Source organism: Canis aureus, chromosome 3 (genome assembly GCF_053574225.1).
Source record: "Canis aureus isolate CA01 chromosome 3, VMU_Caureus_v.1.0, whole genome shotgun sequence".
In the NCBI taxonomy this organism is placed as follows: Eukaryota; Metazoa; Chordata; class Mammalia; order Carnivora; family Canidae; genus Canis; species Canis aureus.
The window spans coordinates 63963432-63984251 of NC_135613.1; the positions used below are offsets into that span (position 1 = coordinate 63963432).

The 20820-nt window shown below is 37.2% G+C and overlaps 1 pseudogene; it reads right to left on the reverse strand.

The window, feature by feature from the left end:
* Positions 1-13249: 13249 nt before the first annotated feature.
* Positions 13250-13619, reverse strand: LOC144305519 (UPF0538 protein C2orf76 pseudogene; annotated as a pseudogene).
* Between the last annotated feature and the right edge of the window lie 7201 nt (positions 13620-20820).

Genomic DNA, 20820 nt, shown 5'->3' on the forward strand with positions numbered 1-20820 from the left:
CCTGCTTCTCCCTCTGCCTTTGTCTCTGCCTCTCTCTGTGTGTCTCTCATGAATAAATAAATAAAATCTTTTTTTTTTAAAAGGACAGAGTCCTTTAGGACTGTTGAATTATCCCAAATCATAATTATATAGTATATGCCCTTCACATAATTTCTCCTTCTCTGGGGCCAGCTCCCAGTGAAACACATTTTAACTACCTGACCCTTTCCCATTTAGCAAAGTTGATTGATCCCAGAGTAGACCCCAGACACACATCCATCAGTCTGTCCTGAACACTTGAAAAAAATAAAACCTAGATTCACAAAGTTTCTGAGTAACCGTAATGGCTCTTCTCTAGATGAAAAGGAGGAAGTTTCATAATCTCCTGCTGCCGAATCCTTGTGTCAGCCAGTACTCAGTCATGAGGCAAAACCTACACACCAGTTACTTCAGCAGAAAGAATTTTATGTCAAGAATTACCAATAAGGCACTGAACAACTGCAAAGGTAACATGGAGGTAGCAAATACGAGAAGTAACTCCTGCATGACTGGGGAGTAGAGAGAAGCAACTGAATTGTCAGAACTGAGAAAACAGTTCTCCATATTTTCTTTAAGATTTATTTATTATTTATTTATTTATTTATTTATTTATTTATTTATTTATTTGAGATAGAGAGAAAGAGTGCACACGTGCAGGAGGAGGGGCAGACGGAGAGAGAGAGAATCCCAAGCAGACTCCCCACGGAGTACAGAGCCCATTGAGGGCTCGATCTCACAACCCTGAGATCATGACCTGAGCTGAAATTAAAAGTTGGACATTTAACATAGTGAGCTACACAGGCACCCCCAACTCTGCATATTTCTTCTCACATTCCTGAGACGAGAGTGGTGGATAGGAGACTACCTAAGGAACCCTGGTGTTTGAAGTCAGGTGTGGAAGAGAATATAACTCAGAAGTGCCGGGCTTAAGGACCTCCCCCTTTGACTGGAGGCAGAGAGGAGCCAGCACTCTGCTGGGCGTCAGAAGCTGAGGGCGATGGCAAAACAACACAATGTGAAAACCAAACTCTGAATCCCAAAATGCAACTTTTGGAGTAATCTCTCTTGGCAAATGAGAACTGCAGAGAGTGCCAGAAAGAACTTTTATCTGGATCAAAGGCTGATTTTGACTAAGTAACTCAGAGAGGGGTTATGTTCCTGGAGGGCAGTAAAGTTCCCAAAGATGTTAGAGGCATTTCATCCTCACACACAACAGAAACACTACTCACTGCCTGCTCTCCCAGACCTCATCCCCAATTTGGAAAATGCTTCCTTGAGAGGCTTTGTCAGTTGAAACGTCAAGAAGCCAAAGGATAAAATGGAATTTCCTGGGAATTTAGTATGGACGAAGAGTGTGGGAAGCCTTCAGTGTCAGACTGATCTGTTTATTGAATCTCAGCTCGATCACTTACTATTGAGTGAATTATCTTGGGGGAAAAAAAAGATTAAAAAAGAAAGAATTACTTTGGGAAAATTTCTTTACCCTTCTGCATGTGAGTTTCCTCATTTACAAAAGAGGGATGAGGGATCTCATAGATTGTTGTAGTGCTGAGCATATTTAATAGAGTATCTGGCTTTCTCTAACAGTAGACTCAAATATTCCGCTGGAGGAGGAATCACTGTATGGATAGTTCCATAGGTGGATAATATACCACCACCTGGGGCAGCCCAATGGCTTTTCTGTTTGCTCAGTCAACATACATTTACTAAAGTAATACTTTGTGTCAGGCAACCTGCAAAACTCTTGAATACCACAGTGAAAACACATCATGGCCCTGACCATACAAGAGCTAATAGTATAGCAGAGGAGATGAGCAAGTAAACTGGTTGGGAGCAAAATCATTAGTGGCTACCAGCAAGTCTTTGATGCTTTGTAAAGACAAAATTTCATTCAGACAGCTACGTCAAAATTAACATAAGGAACCTGTATGTTAAATTATGATAGGATATAGAAAGTGCCCCATACATAGCAAGTAACCAATAGATGGGAGTTCTCTTCTCCCCTTACTAGAGATGTGTCTTAAGTTCTATGTACCTATGACATTTCCCCCAAATCTTTGGTAAACACAGGTTTTGCTTGATGATTTCACTCTCTTTCTATGTCCTATGAAATAAGACCCCTCTGACAAAATGGTGCATATTACCCAGTTGTTTCTGTACACTGATCCATCTTGTACAGATCCATCTTGATCAGATCTATCTCTGATCTTCTTCTTATCCAGGGTGTGGCTTTCCCTAAGTGCTTTCCTGTGATGAGAAAGTCAGGAGGTGACTGGGTGAATATGTGTGAGTAATGCTGACTTGTGGCTTCCGTGAGAAGATAGCATTTTACTTATTTCCAAAACAACCCAATCTGTAGAGAGCATCAAAGTCTAATGGGTCACTTTGTTGTGCTTAAAGTATTTCTGGCAATCATATTGGGAAAAAAGAAAATATTTCTCCTCTGAAACTCAAATTACTCTGGAACAGGACCTTTCATATGCTGTTTATGTTGTAATGTGTCTGTAAATTATCTCCAATCTGAGTTCACAAAGGGAAAGGATGGAAGTATGTAGCTTTTAATAACTGCTCTTAGCTTTCATGTCCTGATCAAAGATCAGTTTTAATAACTGCACCTTGCTCTAAAATTCCTTCCATATCAAACTGGACATATTATATTCACTTATTGTTATAAATAACAATGTCTTATTATTTCATGATGTTTTAAGGCTGTTCTTCTTCTGCCCTGGGTCATTTTACACATAGATGCAGTTAATTGAACACCAATGAGTTCATAGCACTGTCATGTACAAGAGTTCCTTTGGATTCAGATTCCTTAGCTTTCAATTTAAACTCCAATCTTTAATTTTAAATAAATTTAGCACTTCCTTAGCTCATTAGAATGACAACTGATTTTACTGGATAAAAGCAAAATTCTGAACATTATCCATGAGGAAAGAAAAAAAATGGAAAGAAAATGAGGATGAAGATGGCAGATATGGCATGCTTCATCACAAAATGGTGATTTTAAGAGGGCTACTTTAATCATTAGAGTTATTCTGTATTAAATAGACTTCATTTAATTGCAATCACTCTTAAGTAATGGGACGTTAAAGGGTGAATTGAATGCTGAGAATTTAGGTCTGCTCCATACCATTGCTGTCTCGGCCTCCATTCTGTGGGGACCAGGGGCCTGCAGGGGTCTTGAACTGACACAAGCCTCCCCACCTCACCCCCAGAGCATGCCCTAGATAACAGCCCATAGAGTCATAAGCAAAGGTAATTTCCTGTTATGACTGCCCTTACGCCCTTGAGAAAAGCATTGTCCCTATCTCCTAGAGCCTTCCCTTGGCACACCCCTTAGAGAAGACCCCTGAGAAGTTCACCAAAACCCAGAGCTTTCTGGTTTGTATTGACCAATCTGGCCTTAGCCAGGGAACCCCAAAGCACTTCACCTTCAGACTGCAATAAAGGCATGTGCCCCAGATCCTGCCTGCACGCTGCCTTGACCTCCCCCATGGGGTCTCTCTGAGCATGCCTTGTACCTCCTCCAAAACTTGAGAGTAATAAAATTATCTATTTTAATTCTCCTGTGGTCCTTTGTTAAATCCATCTGACACACTGGGGCCCTACTTGACCAATGTTAATTGTTTTTTTAAGATTTATATATTTATTTATGATAGACTTAGAGAGAGAGAGAGAGAGGGAGGGAGAGAGAGGCAGAGACACAGGAGGAGGGAGAAGCAGGCTCCATGTCGGGAGCCCGACGCGGGACTCGATCCCAGGATTCCAGGATCGCGCCCTGGACCAAAAGCAGGCACTAAACCGCTGAGCCACCCAGGGATCCCCAACGAATGTTAATTTAACAAAGTCACAACTGCAAGTAAGACAAGAAGCGCTGGGACTGGGAAGGGAGCATGGGGAACTGGTGGGAAGAGAGTATCATTCAACATCCTTCAGAACACCAAAATCACCCCAGTAATCCTCCAGCAGCTCTGCCGCAGTAAACATGCCATGTCTCAGAAACAAGATGTTGCTCCATATCCTGGGGTTTCTGCTCTGCCTGTGTCATATTTACCTCTCTGTGCATGCTCACTTCTCCACCTAATATCCTTGCATCGAATACTGCCTATTGCCTCTCCTCTGTGTGGATTTGATCTTCCCCAAAGAGAGAATCTTAGTGGATAAGAATGCCTTCACCCATGATGATTCACCTTACTGAGCACTATTCTTCCATCAAGACACCCTACAGACCTTTAAGGCAACCTTCAGCTAAATGGTTCTTACTCTCTCAGGGGTCTCAAGAAACTTAAAGAATGTTTCTCAAAATTACAAGATCTCTGGATCATTAGATGGACGTTTGTATATATGCTTCCAATAACATTTTCTGGGATGCCTGGGTGGCTCAGTGGTTGAGCATCTGTGTTCGGCTCAAGTTGTGACCCTGGGATCCTGGGATCGAGTCCCACATTGGGCTCCCTGCAGGGAGCCTACTTCTCCCTCTGCCTGTGTCTCTGCCTCTCTCTGTGCCTCTCATGAATAAATAAATAAAATATTTTTTAAAAATTTCAGGTAAACATTTGATGAGAATTATAACACATATATATAAAATAAAAGCATACATTACATATTAATAATATTTTACTAACAATATTAGTTGTTTCAGCAAGAGGTAAGATAATAGGTATTTACACAGACTAAGAGCTTAGCTTGAACCATGGGTTCTGACTCAGGAAATTTCTTTTCTTAATTTTTACTTCTACAAAATTAAAAATCTAAACTCAAAATATTAGGAATAGCAGGAAGTATGTAGTGTCTTTCTTTTTCAGATAGCTTTGTCTTTTAAGATGGAATGTGGGTTAAGAAACTGTGGATTCCACAAGATACTTTAGAGATTTAAAAAATGATGTTCATATGCCAGAAGATTGAATATTCCAACTTTGGAGATAGTGGAAGTAATTAGATTCCTTTGGCTGCATTCAGTTCTGAAAAATATTTCTTCATGCTCTATTACAGCATATGAACATGATTTTATTTTAAAATATGCCCAATACTATGTTATCAGGGTTGATCTGTAGGCAGGCAGAAGCTTCAACATGTCATAAATTCCTTTGTTTAAGTAAAAATTAAAACCTCTGATAGTCGAAATCATGAAGCTCAGGAAAAGAATCACAATATCTAAGAATATTTAGACAATGAATATGAAAGTAGAAGAGAAAAATATTAAAGCTTGGATCCTAATTTTGCATTTGTAATTTCCTATTAGTTTTCTTCAAGGGGATTCCTAAATTGTATAAGCTTGAGGTTCCATGGTATCTGGATTTGACATTGCATAAGGTAACAAAAAGTCAGGCAAGGTGGCTGACAGTGTATCATAGCCTATCACCATCAACAGGGAGCCAACAATAAGATAAACAGTTCAGACACCAGTTATTCTTTGGAGGGAGAAGCCGTGTATAGCTACACATTCAGCTACAGCCTCTTATTTGCATCACAAATCCAATCCCCCTTCATATACAGCTCTTATTTCTTTAGTATTAATTATGGCTCTCTGAATATTTGTTCATCCCAACCAAAAATCTCTTCCCCTGGAGCATAAGTTTGCATAGAGAACAGAACAACCAAAATCACTGATACTTCTTATATAAGCACCTTCTATATATCCATATCTGATTTATAATCTGATATCTATGAGATTCAATCAATTCTAAATCAGATGATATGCTAGTATGGCAAACATATCAGTTACTGCTATTCCACACTGGTGCCAATGTGAGGGAATTTTGCCAATACTTCCATTTAGCTTTCTATTTAAATATAATAGTGGTCATTAATGTTAGGTTTGGTTTTGATTTATATTTTAAGCATATAGAATAAATCAAAAATAAGATGACAAACGCTTCCCAGTTTGAATAAGCATGGGATTGGTATTAATACTACAGATGGAGTTAAAATGCCAGACTATTTCCCGCGAACATAGCTTGTCTGTATGGTTCTTTGCGTAGCCCTGCCTCCTCTGCCTCTCTGAACCAAATTAGGTTCAAAGGAGTTTTTGCCATCTTCTACTTATCCAGTTCCTGTCCTTGTTACTGCATACTAGAAATACAGACCCAATTCACTTTGCTTCCTCCTGGATAACCTCTGCCCTTCCATGTAATTTAAATGCACAGATGTCACTCTCCAGATGCCACCTTCCATATACCAAGTTTCAATAAATATGTGGGCTGGTTCTGAGCCCTCTATTCTATTCTGTCAATCTATTTTTGGATCAAATAGTGTATCTTTTGAATTTTTCCCAAGTACATTATACTTTTATTGTCATGTAGATAGCAATCTTTTAAAATTATTTTTAAGTTTTCTGATCTATAGGAATATAGTATTATTTTGTATAAAGTTTCTATGAAGAAAATTTGCTGGCACCTGAGTGGCTCAGTTGGTAAAGCATGCAACTCTTGATCTCAGGGATGTGAGTTTGAACCCCACGTTGGGTGTAAAGATCATACCATTAAAAAGAATGGGGTCCCTGTGTGGCAGAATGAGTTAAGCCTCCTACTCTTCAGCTCAAGTCCTGGTCTTAAGGTCATAATATTGAACCCCACATTGGGCTCCGTGCTCAGCACAGTCTACTTGAGACTCTTTCTCTACCTCTCCCTCTGCCCTCCCTCTCTGTGCACATGCACACACACACACACACACACACACACTCTCTCTCTCTCTCTCTCAAATAATTTTTTTTAAAGAAACTTTACTGTATTCTTCTGTATTCTTTTCACTCTGCTTATGGGCCAATTATCTTGGAGTTTCTATGTTGACATTATAGTCTGCAAATAATAACAATTTTATTTCATTGTTTTTAACTATAAATCTTAACCATTTTCATATCTTATTGCAATGGCTGGGATCAGTAACCAGGGTAATAATAACAAGCATTCTTGTTTTGTTGCTGACTTTAATGAGAGCATTCAAACAAAATTTCATCATTTTAAGTGATATTTCCTCTTGGTTTTATGCAGATTGTTCCTTACCAAATTGAGGACATCACCCTCTGTGCCCAGTTTGTCATTGTTTTTCTCATACATATGGCTATTAGGCTGTTATTAAATGTTTTATCTATATCTACTGAAATACTCATTTTTTTCTTCTTTTATAGGTTTAAATTAGGCATATTAAATAGATTTTTCTGACATTGAAATTCTTGCTTTGCTGCTCCATAAATTCCACGTTATATTTTTGTCTAGAATTTTATTAAATTTTATTTTATTAAATTTTATTAAATTTTATTTTTATTAAACCTTGTTTTCAAAATTCTCAGATTAATCAGTATTAAAGATTGTTTTCCACAGTCAGTGTTAATTTTGTTTTAACTCTGTTTACTAATTTCTTTATTCACCTGGATACTTCCTTTCTTGATTCAATTGTCTTCATTCTGAAGTAAACTTTTAATGGATTTTTCAGTAAGGATTAGTCTGTGATTAGTAAACTCTCTCAGTCTTTGTCTCTTTTTTTAATTATTATTCTTGAAAGTAGTATAGACATATATAGAATCCTCAGTTGATAGTTATTTTTTGCTCAGTTATTTTCAATATATTCCTCTATTATGCCCTAAATATGTCTAAGTATGCCTAATTCCATTATGCCACTATTTTGTCTGATAGGATCACTGGTGTCAATCCAATTGGCACTCCTTTCAAATGATCTGTCTTTCTTTCTGGTGGCTTTTTAAATGGTATCTTGTTCCTTGAGATACTTTAAGTTCGCTCTGACTCCAGGTTTCTATTTATTTTTATTTATTTAATGAATTCTTGATTTCTATGAAATTCTTACCCATTACTTCTTTCCATATTATATCTCTTGTATTTATTCTTTAAAAAAAAAAAAGATTTGGGATGCCTGGGTGGCTCAGTGGTTGAGCGTCTGCCTTCTGTTCAGGGAGTGATCCCAGGGTACCCAGATTGAGTCCCACATCAGGCTTCCTGCATGGAGCCTGCTTCTCCCTCTGCCTGTGTCTTTGTCTCTCTCCCTCCATGTCTCTCATGAATAAATGAATAAAATCTTTTTAAAAAAAGATTTATTTATTCATTTGAGAGACAGAGCAAGGAGAGGAAGGGCAAAAGGAGGAAGAGGGAATCTCAAGCAGACTCCTCACTGAGTGTGGATCCTGATGTAGGGCTCCATGCCAGGACACTGAGACCATGACCTGAGCCAAAACCAAGATTTGGCTGCTCAACCAATTGAGCCACTCATGCACCCTATTTCTTATATTTATTCTAAAATGTTTTCCATGTCTTTTAGTCACTCCTTAATATGTTCAGTCAATTTATTCTGTTCTCTAAATGACTTCTTTCAGTGCCAATTTTGGCTCATTAATTCTCCATTTAATTTTACCTAATTTACTACTTAATACATTCACTTTTTAAATTTAAACTCCAGTTAGTTAACATATAGAGTAATATTAGTTTCAGGTATACAATACAGTGATTCAACACTTCCATACAACACACAGAGTGGTTTATAGTTGTTTTGTTATTGTAATCTGTTCTTCTAGGGCTATTTTCCTGAACAGTACTCTGGATTGTAGAAGAGTCGCTTCTATAAAGTTTTGCATTTCTTTTTTTTTTTTTTAAGATTTTATTTATTGATTTATTGATTTTTAATTTTTATTTATTTATGATAGTCACACACAGAGAGAGAGGGGCAGAGACAGGCAGAGGGAGAAGCAGGCTCCATGCACCGGGAGCCCAACGTGGGATTCGATCCCGGGTCTCCAGGATCGTGCCCTGGGCCAAAGGCAGGCGCCAAACCGCTGCGCCACCCAGGGATCCCTATTTATTGATTTATGAGAGACACAGAGAGAGAGAGAGAGAGACAGAGAGAGAAAGGCAGAGGCACAAGCAGAGGGAGAAGCAGGCTCCACGCAGGGACCCCGACGTGGGACTTGATCACAGGTCTCCAGGATCAGGCCCTGGACTGAAGGCAACACTAAACCTCTGAGCCACCCGGGCTGCCCCAAGTTTTGCATTTCTACTGCAAAAACTCCAAAGGCTTCACTAGTCCTAGATCAGTAATTTTTTAACAACTTTATTTCATATAACTGGCATAAAATAAAATCCACATGAATAAAGTAAACAATTTGATAAATTTTTATATATTTATGTACACACAAAGTTAATACTGTAATCAAAATCATTAACATATTCATCACCTAAAAGAGTTTCTGGTGCCTTTTGTAATCCATTTCTCCTGATTCACACCCCATTTCATCCCCTCCCCATGTAATCACTTAGCTGCTTTCCACCACAGTAAATTAGTTTGCATTTTCTAGATCCTTGTACAAATGGAATCATAAATTATGTACTCTTTGTTGACTTGCCTTCTTTCATTGAACTATAATTGTTGAAAGATGCAACCAAACTGAGCTTTTTAAATTTTCTGAATCAGTACTTTCTTGTGATTTCTGAGTAATATAACATTGTATGAATGTTCTACAGTTTGTCAATTCACCTGCTGTGGGCACTAGAGTTTTTTTTTTGGTTTGGAGCTATTATAAATAAAGCTGCTATGAACATTCTTGTACAAGTCTTTATATCGATGTATGCTTTCATTTTTCATGGGAAAATATTAGGAATGGGGTGTAGGGTAATATGGAAGGTACATATCCACACTTTTAAAAATTTCCGAACTGTTTTCTAAAGTGGTTGTACAACTTTACATTCCTGCTAACAGTGGATGATGATTCAAATTCATCAACATACTCATCAACACTTGATATGTACAATCTTCTTAATTTTAGCCAGCCTAATAATTGTATCATGGTATCCCATTGTGGTTCTTTTTTTTTTTTTTTTTTTAAGATTTTGTTTATTTCTCCATGAGAGACACATAGAAAGAGGCAGAGACATAGGCTGAGGGAGCAGCAGGCTTCCTGTGGGGAGCCCTATGCAGAACTCTTACTGAGAACCTCGGGATCACACCCTGAGCTAAAGGCAGACACTCAACTACTGGGCCACCCATGCGTCCCTCCTATTGTCATTCTAATTTGCATCTCCCAAATGACTAACTCTAAACATGCAGAGACCCTAATGCTTTACCCCCAAGAATTTCTCAATCTTTCTCAAGTCCACACAGTCTTCAGTAACTCATCAAAATAACCATGCAACTGTTCCTACCAGATAAATCTTTCCAGATTTGGTGGAGTAGGGAGGCAGTTTTCCCTATTAGGCCCAAGAAAAGTCTTTAATTTTCCATTTGTTCAGCTTTTTCTCATTGTGAGGATGGGAGTGATAAGTTCCCATGTCAGAGTGGAAACTGAATGTTTATGGAAAGGTTAACTAAAGGTTTTAATCAAAATTTAATTTATTCAATAGATATAGGACTACTCTGCTTATCTGGTATGAGTTTTTCTTCCTCTTGTGAGCTGTGAAAGTTTGTGTTTTCAGAAAATTTGCTCATTTAATTTGTTATATTCGCTGGCATTAAGTTTTTCATATATTCCCTTAATATCTTTAATATCTGTAGATTGTGCCACCTAACTCAATACTCATATTAATGATTTGCATCTTCTCTGTTTCCTGATTACTTTGGGTAGAAGTTTATAATTTTATTATCTTCTCAAATAATCAACATTTACTTTCATTGATTTTCTCTATTTGGTTTATGTTTTCAATATTATCCATTTCCTCTTTCATCTTTTTCTTAACTTATATCTCATTTGCTTTTCTTTATCTAGCTTCTTACTAGGCAAAAATCAAAATTATTAACTTGAGAATTATTTTTCTTTTCTAATAAAGTTGTTTAGTGTTACAACTTTTCCCCTGAACTACTACTTTAGCCACATCCCATATATTTTCATAAGTTGTTTTTATTTCCATCTAGTTCAAAATATTTTTTAATTTTTTATTGCCTCTTTGAAACTTGGACTATTAAAGTATGTTATTTAATTTCTTTAATCAAGGTATAACTGACATAACATTATATGAGTTCAGGTATATACAACACAATGATATTTGTATATACAGCCAAATGATCACCACCATAAGTTCTGTTAACATCCACCACCATACATAATTTCAAAATTTTGTCTCATGATGAGAACTTTCAAAATCCATTCTTCTAGGTACTTTTAAGAATTCAATACAGTACTATTAACTGTAGTCACCATGCTGTACATCCTCATGATTTATACATTTTGTAGTTGGAAATCTGTACCTTTTCAAACTCCTGTACCAGTTTTGCTCACCCTCCACTCTCCACCCCAGACAACCACCACAATCTGCTCTTTATACCCATGAGATCTGGTTTTTGTTTTTTATATTTTTAATCTAATTTTGTTTTTAAATATTGTGGGTTTTCCTGATCTCTTTCTGTTATTGGCTACTTACTTAAAATTTAATTTTGTTTAGAGGACATTACATAGTATGACTTGACTCCTTTAAAATGTATTCAGATTTGTTTTATGGCCCAAAATATGGTATATCTTAATAAGTGTTTACTTTCACTTATTCATTTGAAAAGCACCTGTTGCTGGGTGGAGAATTTTATAACTGACACAGGTCAAGTTGGTCAATACCAACTTCAAGTCTTTATATATCCTTATTTGTTTTCTACTTGTTTTAGTAATTTTTGAGATAGGGTATTAAAATATTCAATCACTGTGGATTTGTCAATTGCAGTTCTATCTGCTTTTGCTTTGTTTATTTTAGCACTCTATTATTAAGTACACAAACATTTAGGAATCTTATTTCCTCTTGATAAATAGACCCATTGTAATATTATGAAATTACCCTCTCTATCCCAGATTATATTCTTTGCTCTGAAATCTAATTTGCCAAAATTAGGATAACCACCTCAGATTTCTTTTGATTAAAGTTACTATGGTATATGTATTGTATCCATCCTTTTTATTTTTAGCCTAGCTGTGTCTTTATATTTAATATTTATTGCAAGTTTCTTATAGACAGCATATAATAATGTCCTGCTTTTGGGATCCTTGGGTGGCTCAGCCGTTCAGCGTCTGCCCTCGGCTCAGGGCGTGATCCTGGGGTCCTGGAATCGAGTCCCACATCTGGCTCCCTGCGGATGTCTGTCTCTGCTTCTGTTTCTGCCTCTCTGTGTGTGTGTGTGTGTGTGTGTGTCTCTCATGAATAAATAAACAAAATCTTTAAAAATAATAATGTCCTTTTTTATCTAATTTGACAATCTGTACTTTTTGATTAGAATGTTTACACAATTTATATTTAATGTTATTTGTTTGTTTGTTTTATTTAAGTAGGCTCCATGGAGCTCAACACAGGGCTTGAACTCACAACTCTTAGATCAAAACCTGAGCTGAGGCCAAAATCAGATGCTTAACTGGCTGAGCCACCCAGTGCCCCTTTAATATGATTTTTAAATATCTTTGGGTTTAAACAGACCATCTTGTTAGTGTTCTTCTATATACTCTATCTGTTCTTTGGTTACTTTCTCTTTTTCTGCCTTGAGACTGAGCATTTTTTATTATTTCATTTTATCCCTTTTAAAAGCTATAAATTTTTATGCTATTTTAATTGTTACTTTAGGGTTTATATCATACACTTTAAAAAATTGATCACAATTTGCTTTTAGGTGATATTTTATCATTTCTTTTATAATATAAGAAAAATACAAAATTTTGTTACAAAATTCTTTAAAGGAGAGTTTCCAATTCTCTTCTACCAGCCTTTATGCTTTTGCTTTCATACATTTTATTTATGCATGTTATAAATTCCAGTGCATTCTTACTTTGTATTTAAGAGTTATCTTTTAGGGGATCCCTGGGTGGCTCAGCGGTTCAGCGCCACCTTTGCCCCAGGGCATGATCCTGGAGTCCCGGGATCAAGTCCCACATCGGGCTCCCTGCATGGAGCCTGCCTCTGTCTCTCATAAATAAATAAAATCTTGAAAAAAAAAAGAGAGCTATCTTTTAAAGAAAAGTGTTTAAAGTGAAAAAGAAAAGTCCCTATATTTACCCATGTAGTTACTGTTTCTGTTGTTTTCCCTTTCTGTGTGCAGATTCAGGTTTGCATCTGATATAATGTACATCCACCTGAAGGACTTCTCTTAACATGTCTTAACATGTCTCTGTGTAAAGAATTATTACAACTTGTGTATGCCTGAAAAAAGTAATTTTTAAAAATAAGTCTTTAAATTGTTTTTGTTTGTTAATTTCAAAAACCTCACTAGTTGAATAAAGAGTTTAATACAGGTATACAAAAAAGGAAGCCCCATTAGGGTTTCATTAGGATGAAATGGGATTAGCTTTGTAGTTCTCATAATCCTCTTCACAGAAGAATGCAATTTCAGTTTCATTGTTGATTCTAGCTTTCAGATTACTACCTTCTTTTAACAGGGGTCTGTCATTTTTCAAACTCAACACAAGTTAATCTGTCTTTGATTTATTGCTTGATGAGTTGTCTTTAGTTTATCATATTTATAATTTCTGAATGGTGGTGCAGGCTGGTCCTTAAAGAGGCATCTTGCTTTAGAAATACTCTAAATTCCTTTACATTGTACTCCAAATTAACTCCATGATCTACTACAGGTTTGTATTTGTGATTCTCAGATGAATGAATGAGACAAACTGTAATGGTCACTTCTCCAGAAGTCATGTGAAGAAATTCCTTTTGATCCAAAATTTCATTCACAGGTAGGTTCCCTAGGGAATCCTAGACATATGTGCACAAAGGAAAACTCAATTTATATATTTTGCCCATTTTATTTTACTCTGACACTCAGCAAATGAGGGCTGTAAATAGTCAAAATTGCTATCCCAATATTCTTCTTTTTTGAAGACTGTTTTTGATTGATATGTAATTTGAGGTTGACAGATGTTTTTCTTTCAATGCTTTAAAGACCTTGCACCTCTATTTTTTCTTCTATTGTTTCTAGTGAGAATTGTATAGCTTTGTTCTTCTGAACATACAGCAGATATTTTCTAAGTGATTTTGAGATTTTATCACTGGTTTAAGCAATTTGATTATCATGTGACCTGGTATAATTTTCTTCATGTTTCTTGTACTTAAGGTTCTTTAAACTCTTGATCTATATATTTGTAATTTTCACTGAATTTGGATATATTTCAGCTACTTTTTCATCAAATATTTTTTCAGTCTCCCCATCCTCTTCTTAGAAGATTCTAATTATTAGCTGCTTAAATCTGTCTCATAGTTCACCAATGCTTTTTAATTTTTAAGTATTTTTTCTATTTGTTTTTCATTATGAATATTTTCTATTGCTATGTCCTCAAGTTTATTAATATATATTTTGTGCTTTATTATCTAATCTTCTGGTAATCCTATCCAGTGTGTTTTTGATCTCAGAAATCATAATTTTTATCTTTTGAAGTCTGATTTGCTGTCTTCCCTCTAGCTTTTTGAACATATAAAATATATTCATGATTAATCTTTAACTGTCCTTTTTGCTAAATTTACCATTTGTGTCATCTCTGGGTTTATTTTCATTGATTTTTTTTTCTCCTCATTAAGGGTTACATTTGCCTATTTCTTTGCATGCTTAGTAATTTCACTAAATGCAAGACATTGTGTTTTATACCTTGTTGGGTGCTAGATACTTTGTAAATATTTTTGAGCTTTGTTCTGGAATATAGTTCTTTAAAAACTATTGATTCTTTTGAGACTTTTAAACTTTGTTTGTTACATGAGAACAAAGTAACATTTAATCTAGAGTTAATTTTCCCCACTACTGATATCCTGTTAGTTACTAAGTTTTTCACTCTGATTGTTGGCAATAAACACTATTCCCAGTCATACGTGAGCTCTGTGTAATTGTTCCCTCTGCTAATTTGAAGTATTTCTTCCCCATACTTTGAGCAATTCCCTCACTGGCATGTACTGATCAGTACTGTATTGCATATTTTAGTGTCTCTGCTGGTTGCTAATATTTTTGTCTCTGTGCAGTTTTCTTCTCTGTGTTATTCTGTCCTGCAAACTTTAGCTGTCTTAGCTTCCCCAAAATTCTACATCCATCTCCTCAATTCAGGGAGGAGGCTCCCCTCCTTAAGCCTTATCCAGGCAATAAACTGGGACAATTGCAGGGCTCATTTAATGTCTTTCTCATATCTAAAGATCAACACTGTTAACTACCTGATGCCCAAAGTAATGAAAGCCTTTGATTCTTATATTTTGTCTGTTTTCAGAAGTTTCAAGGTAAATCTCATCCCAGTTACTCCATATTAGCCAAATGAGGAAAACTTCTCAGAGTAGTTTTATAGTAATTATGTCTCAATTTGGTTTACTTGCAGCATGTGTAATACTTATACTTGATCCTTCCATGGGCTTGGGAGGGAGGTTGATTTCTTAAGGGTGACTTTTTTCTACCCCTGTTGGATTCTTTTTTTTTTTTTTTTTTTTTTTTTTTTTTTTTTAATTTTTTTTTTTTAATTGGTGTTCAATTTACTAACATACAGAATAACACCCAGTGCCCGTCACGCATTCACTCCCACCCCCCGCCCTCCTCCCCTTCTACCACCCCTAGTTCGTTTCCCAGAGTTAGCAGTCTTTACGTTCTGTCTCCCTTTCTGATATTTCCCACACATTTCTTCTCCCTTCCCTTATTTACCCTTTCACTATTATTTATATTCCCCAAATGAATGAGAACATATAATGTTTGTCCTTCTCCGACTGACTTACTTCACTCAGCATAATACCCTCCAGTTCCATCCACGTTGAAGCAAATGGTGGGTATTTGTCATTTCTAATAGCTGAGTAATATTCCATTGTATACATAAACCACATCTTCTTTATCCATTCATCTTTCGTTGGACACCGAGGCTCCTTCCACAGTTTGGCTATCGTGGCCATTGCTGCTAGAAACATCGGGGTGCAGGTGTCCCGGCGTTTCATTGCATTTGTATCTTTGGGGTAAATCCCCAACAGTGCAATTGCTGGGTCGTAGGGCAGGTCTATTTTTAACTGTTTGAGGAACCTCCACACAGTTTTCCAGAGTGGCTGCACCAGTTCACATTCCCACCAACAGTGTAAGAGGGTTCCCTTTTCTCCGCATCCTCTCCAACATTTGTTGTTTCCTGCCTGTTAATTTTCCTCATTCTCACTGGTGTGAGGTGGTATTTCATTGTAGTTTTGATTTGTATTTCCCTGATGGCAAGTGATGCAGAGCATTTTCTCATATGCATGTTGGCCATGTCTATGTCTTCCTCTGTGAGATTTCTCTTCATGTCTTTTGCCCATTTCCTGATTGGATTGTTTGTTTCTTTGGTGTTGAGTTTCATAAGTTCTTTATAGATCTTGGAAACTAGCCCTTTATCTGATATGTCATTTGCAAATATCTTCTCCCATTCTGTAGGTTGTCTTTGAGTTTTGTTGACTGTATCCTTTGCTGTGCAAAAGCTTCTTATCTTGATGAAGTCCCAATAGTTCATTTTTGCTTTTGTTTCTTTTGCCTTCGTGGATGTATCTTGCAAGAAGTTACTATGGCCGAGTTCAAAAAGGGTGTTGCCTGTGTTCTTCTCTAGGATTTTGATGGACTCTTGTCTCACATTTAGATCTTTCATTCATTTTGAGTTTATCTTTGTGTATGGTGAAAGAGAGTGGTCCAGTTTCATTCTTCTGCATGTGGATGTCCAATTTTCCCAGCACCATTTATTGAAGAGACTGTCTTTCTTCCAATGGATAGTCTTTCCTCCTTTATCGAATATTAGCTGCCCATAAAGTTCAGGGTCCACTTCTGGATTCTCTATTCTGTTCCACTGATCTATGTGTCTGTTTTTGTGCCAGTACCACACTGTCTTGATGACCACAGCTTTGTAGTACAACCTGAAATCTGGCATTGTGATGCCCCCAGATATGGTTTTCTTTTTTAAAATTCCCCTGGCTATTCGGGGTCTTTTCTGATTCCACACAAATCTTAAAATAATTTGTTCTAACTCTCTGAAGAAAGTCCATGGTATTTTGATAGGGATTGTATTAAACGTGTATATTGCCCTGGGTAACATTGACATTTTCACAATATTAATTCTGCCAATCCATGAGCATGGAATATTTTTCCATCTCTTTGTGTCTTCCTCAATTTCTTTCAGAAGTGTTCTATAGTTTTGAGGGTATAGATCCTTTACCTCTTTGGTGAGGTTTATTCCTAGGTATCTTATGCTTTTGGGTGCAATTGTAAATGGGATTGACTCCTTAATTTCTCTTTCTTCAGTCTCATTGTTAGTGTATAGAAATGCCACTGACTTCTGGGCATTGATTTTGTATCCTGCCACGCTACCGAATTGCTTTATGAGTTCTAGCAATCTTGGGGTGGAGACTTTTGGGTTTTCTATGTAGAGTATCATGTCATCGGCGAAGAGGGAGAGTTTGACTTCTTCTTTGCCAATTTGAATGCCTTTAATGTCTTTTTGTTGTCTGATTGCTGAGGCTAGGACTTCCAGTACTATGTTGAATAGCAGTGGTGAGAGTGGACATCCCTGTCTTGTTCCTGATCTTAGGGGAAAGGCTCCCAGTGCTTCCCCATTGAGAATGATATTTGCTGTGGGCTTTTCATAGATGGCTTTTAAGATGTCGAGGAATGTTCCCTCTATCCCTACACTCTGAAGAGTTTTGATCAGGAATGGATGCTGTATTTTGTCAAATGCTTTCTCTGCATCCAATGAGAGGATCATATGGTTCTTGGTTTTTCTCTTGCTGATATGATGAATCACATCGATTGTTTTACGGGTGTTGAACCAGCCTTGTGTCCCAGGGATAAATCCTACTTGGTCATGGTGAATAATTTTCTTAATGTACTGTTGGATCCTATTGGCCAGTATCTTGTTGAGAATTTTTGCATCCATGTTCATCAGGGATATTGGTCTGTAATTCTCCTTTTTGGCGGGGTCTTTGTCTGGCTTTGGAATTAAGGTGATGCTGGCTTCATAGAACGAATTTGGAAGTCCTCCATCTCTTTCTATCTTTCCAAACAGCTTTAGGAGAATAGGTATGATTTCTTCTTTAAACGTTTGATAAAATTCTCCTGGGAAGCCATCTGGCCCTGGACTCTTGTGTCTTGGGAGGTTTTTGATGACTGCTTCAATTTCCTCCCTGGTTATTGGCCTGTTCAGGTTTTCTATTTCTTCCTGTTCCAGTTTTGGTAGTTTGTGGCTTTCCAGGAATGCGTCCATTTCTTCTAGATTGCCTAATTTATTGGCGTATAGCTGTTCATAATATGTTTTTAAAATCGTTTGTATTTCCTTGGTGTTGGTAGTGATCTCTCCTTTCTCATTCATGATTTTATTAATTTGAGTCTTCTCTCTCTTCTTTTTAATAAGGCTGGCTAATGGTTTATCTATCTTATTAATTCTTTCAAAGAACCAACTCCTGGTTCTGTTGATCTGATCCACAGTTCTTCTGGTCTCGATTTCGTTGAGTTCTGCTCGCATCTTTATTAACTCCCTTCTTCTCTTGGGTGTAGGATCTATTTGCTGTTTTTTCTCTAGCTCCTTTATGTGTAAGGTTAGCTTTTGTATTTGAGTTCTTTCCAGTTTTTGAATGGATGCTTGTATTGCGATGTATTTCCCCCTTAGGACTGCTTTTGCTGCATCCCAAAGATTTTGAATGGTTGTATCTTCATTCTCATTAGTTTCCATGAATCTTTTTAATTCTTCCTTAATTTCCTGGTTGACCCTTTTATCTTTTAGCAGGATGGTCCTTAACCTCCACGTGTTTGAGGTCCTTCCAAACTTCTTGTTGTGATTTAGTTCTAATTTCAAGGCATTATGGTCCGAGAATATGCAGGGGACAATCCCAATCTTTTGGTATCGGTTCAGACCCGATTTGTGACCCAATATGTGGTCTATTCTGGAGAAAGTTCCATGTGCGCTTGAGAAGAATGTGTATTCAGTTGAGTTTGGATGTAAAGTTCTGTAGATATCTGTGAAATCCATCTGGTCCAGTGTATCATTTAAAGCTCTCGTTTCTTTGGAGATGTTTTGCATAGAAGACCTATCGAGTATAGAAAGAGCTAGATTGAAGTCACCAAGTATAAGTGTATTATTATCTAAGTATTTCTTCACTTTGGTTAATAATTGATTTATATATTTGGCAGCTCCCACATTCGGAGCATATAATTGAGGATTGTTAAGTCCTCTTGTTGAATAGATCCTTTAAGTATGATATAGTGTCCCTCTTCATCTCTCACTACAGTCTTTGGGGTAAATTTTAGTTTATCTGATATAAGGATGGCTACCCCTGCTTTCTTTTGAGGACCATTCGAATGGTAAATGGTTCTCCAACCTTTTATTTTCAGGCTGTACGTGTCCTTCTGTCTAAAATGAGTCTCTTGTAGACAGCAAATAGATGGGTCCTGCTTTTTTATCCAGTCTGAAACCCTGCGCCTTTTGATGGGGTCATTAAGCCCGTTCACATTCAGAGTTACTATTGAGAGATATGAGTTTAGTGTCATCATGATATCTATTCAGTCTTTGTTTTTGTGGACTGTTCCACTGAACTTCTTCTTAAAGGGGAATTTTAAGAGTCCCCCTTAAAATTTCTTGCAGAGCTGGTTTGGAGGTCACATATTCTTTTAGTTGCTGCCTGTCTTGGAAGCTCTTTATCTCTCCTTCCATTTTGAATGAGAGCCTTGCTGGATATAGTATTCTTGGTTGCATGTTCTTCTCATTTAGGACCCTGAATATATCCTGCCAGCCCTTTCTGGCCTGCCAGGTCTCTGTGGAGAGGTCTGCTGTTACCCTAATACTCCTCCCCATAAAAGTCAGGGACTTCTTGTCTCTTGCTGCTTTAAGGATATTCTCTTTATCTTTGGAATTTGCAAGCTTCACAATTAAATGTCGAGGTGTTGAACGGTTTTTATTGATTTTAGGGGGGGATCTCTCTATTTCCTGGATCTGAATGCCTGTTTCCCTTCCCAGATTAGGAAAGTTTTCAGCTAGAATTTGTTCAAATACATATTCTGGCCCTCTGTCCCTTTCGGCGCCCTCGGGAACCCCAATTAAACGTAGGTTTTTCTTCCTCAGGCTGTCGTTTATTTCCCTTAATCTATCTTCATGGTCTTTTAATTGTTTGTCTCTTTTTTCCTCAGTTTCCCTCTTTGCTATCAACTTGTCTTCTAGGTCACTCACTCGTTCTTCCACCTCGTTAACCCTCGTCGTTAGGACTTCTAGTTTGGATTGCATCTCATTCAATTGATTTTTAATTTCTGCCTGATTAGCTCTAAATTCTGCAGTCATGAAGTCTCTTGAGTCCTTTATACTTTTTTCTAGAGCCACCAGTAGCTGTATAATAGTGCTTCTGAATTGACTTTCTGACATTGAATTGTAATCCAGATTTTGTAACTCTGTGGGAGAGAGGACTGTTTCTGATTCTTTCTTTTGAGGTGAGGTTTTCCTTCTAGTCATTTTGCTCAGTGCAGAGTGGCCAAAAGCAAGTTGTATTGGGAAAAAGAGAAAAAGAGAGGAGAGAAAGAAGGAAAGAAAAGAGAAAGAGAAAAAAAAACGAAAAGAAAAAAAAAAGAAGAAAAAGAGAAAGAAAAAGATAGGAGAAAAAAAGGGGGTGGGGGAAGGAAACAAATCAAAAAGCAAAACAAAACAAAAACAAAAACATAAACATAAACAAACAAACAAACAAAAAAAGAACCACCGGGGAGTATCTTCTGATTCTGTGTTCTTTAAGTCCCTTGGCTTCTCCTGGAAGTTGTCCGTCTAGCTGGTCTTCTGGGGGAGGGGCCTGTTGTGCTGATTTTCAGGTGTTAGCACTTGGGGGAGCTGCTGTGCCCCTGCCTGGTGCAGGGCTCAGTGGGGGTTGTTTACCCCGTGAGGCCGCAGGAGGAACAGCCCCAGTG